The 2,228-nt window shown below is 38.8% G+C and overlaps 2 non-coding genes across 2 annotated transcripts; both read left to right on the top strand.

Annotated features, from left to right (window-relative positions):
• The first annotated feature begins 774 nt into the window (after positions 1–774).
• trnak-cuu lies at positions 775–847 on the top strand. Its single transcript has one exon. It is a non-coding gene; the product is annotated as a tRNA-Lys (tRNA).
• A 278-nt stretch (positions 848–1,125) lies between these two features.
• trnay-gua lies at positions 1,126–1,197 on the top strand. Its single transcript has one exon. It is a non-coding gene; the product is annotated as a tRNA-Tyr (tRNA).
• Positions 1,198–2,228: the final 1,031 nt, after the last annotated feature.

The following is a 2,228-nucleotide window of genomic DNA, read 5'->3' as shown; positions in this document are numbered from 1 at the left end:
CATTTGAACTGTAACCTGGACGAGAGCCTGATCGGGAGCCTGAGCAGATGTAACTGAAATACCAGAAGGGCAGAAAAAACGGAGACTGCATGGACCCTGGATTGAAGCTGGAGGAGAATGATCTGGTAATGACAGAAAATCCTGGGAATCCTCTGAATCCGATGACGACTGCTGTAAGTATTCCATTATTGAGGTATACGAAAGTTGATGGGTCTTGAAAATCGCTTAGGTTTATGCCAAACAAAAAAACACAAGATAGCTAGGTAGAGGTGACTAATGTTTAAATAAGGTAGATTTAATTGATGACAGGAGATGATAAGTTGTTGGTGCCTAGCTCCGCCCCTTGAACTCCACCTATAGGTTAACATTTAAATCGTGTAAAGCACTGTGCGACTATTTGACACAGACTACTGCTTCTCTCACAAACAGAAGAGTGCCAGAAAAAACAATGCCATGTTTACTGTAAAACTGCAGATCCAATCATTCCAGATGAGACCATTAATTTTAAATACATGAAATTCAATTTTTTTATTATTATAATTATTTGTATTGAGGCAGGGAGGCTGCAGTTATTTCTAAGCGACAAGGAATCTGGAATAACATTCTTTGGGCTGGTATCATATGACTTTGTGTCATCAAAGGTGTTTCTGGCGACGTCCAGTGGATTATATTTGGAATCTTTGGGTACTGTCGTTGTCACTTACAGTATTTTGTCAACTAACAAGACAAGTTCATAGCTAAGTTTGTTGGAGTGAAAGAAATATCTGCCAATCAGCCTGGCTAGCTCAGGTGGTAGAGGATGAGCCTCTTAATCTCAAGGTCATGGGTTTGAGCCCCACGTTGGGCATTCTTTTTAAATAGAAATTGTAGATGTTTCTTAGAGGCAATGCTTGAGTCTGTTCACATTTTATACAGTACTGCAACAAAATTACTTATGTGCTTTGTCAGATAGGAATTTCTATTGTAAAATGCATGCATCGTGAATAGACATAACAATATTTATTATATATTGAAATAAAGAATCTTACTTCTTGGGTTGGCTTCAATCCTTTTTTTTTTTTTTTTTTTTTCATTGAGCAAAAGTTGGTTCGTGTGTAAGAAAAACCTATCATTTTTTTGTGCCTGGACCTTGTGGCGCAATGGTAGTGCGTCTGATTGTAGATCAGAAGGTTGTATGTTCAAATCACATCAAGGTCAAGTCTTAATGATTTTCTTCCATTCTTAATGTGTTTTGGTTTGAATGTGTCCAGCAACATGCTTATAATTCACTATGTCCAGTATTTCATTGATTGCGAATATATAAAGACGTCTTGCCTCACTTAATCCTTTAGAAAAACTACTCTGCCAAAACAAGAAAAACAAGCTAGCAGAGGATGGTTTCAAGCCATCAGCCTCTGGGTTATGGGCTCAGCACGCTTCCGCTACGCCACTCTGCTACACTTGTGAATTACCAAGCCAAAGAAGAAAAAACTAGCAGAAGACTTCTTCGTTCGTATAGAGGTCAGTATTCCCGCCTGTAACTGGGGTTCAATTCCTTGTCAGGGAGATTGATTTTAATGACAGATAATAATGGAATAATGTTACTAGTCTTTCAAAGACAGCATGACGTGATGACGGTACTTACACAACAGGGCGCTCCGTGTTACAAACAGCAGAACAATGAGGAGTAGCTAGAGGGCTGAATCGGCATATGTCATAATGTTTCAGTGTCGAGACAGAGAACTAGCTCAGGATTACCAGATTTAAAAATGTTACATTGGATTCTTTTGTGTTTCCACTTGCATCAGAAACCTCCAAATAGCTTGCTGTAAAATATTCAACCAGCCCATATATTCGCATTGTTTTTCCTTTCATGCTATTTCAGAATGGACATTAGAGGGCACTCCATTGTTTGCGTGCTTTGAATATGGCCTGTCCCACATTGCTAAGTATTTTGTTAAAAATAAATGCTAATTATTTAGCACTTAATCACGCAGGTGCTGCAACATCCTGATACCAGGAGTCAGAACCTTAAAGCTGCGCATGCAAGCGAACATTGGACGGGGCGATATTAGCATATTGCAATCCCAGCATGCATTTATGTAAGCGGCAGTGCATTTCAAACTCACTGGTCTCTGTTATGTGTTGTTTGTTTTGTGTATTTGGGCTAGCATAAGCAATATTTTATGTCAATGCATATTTATTTTGAAATGCAATGTGTTTGTCTGCGCTAATAAATGACACCGTAG

This window comes from Polyodon spathula, chromosome 47, assembly GCF_017654505.1.
Source record: "Polyodon spathula isolate WHYD16114869_AA chromosome 47, ASM1765450v1, whole genome shotgun sequence".
Classification (NCBI taxonomy): Eukaryota; Metazoa; Chordata; class Actinopteri; order Acipenseriformes; family Polyodontidae; genus Polyodon; species Polyodon spathula.
The sequence above is the reverse complement of the archived record's forward strand: the minus strand, read 5'-3'. Positions and strand labels throughout refer to the sequence as shown.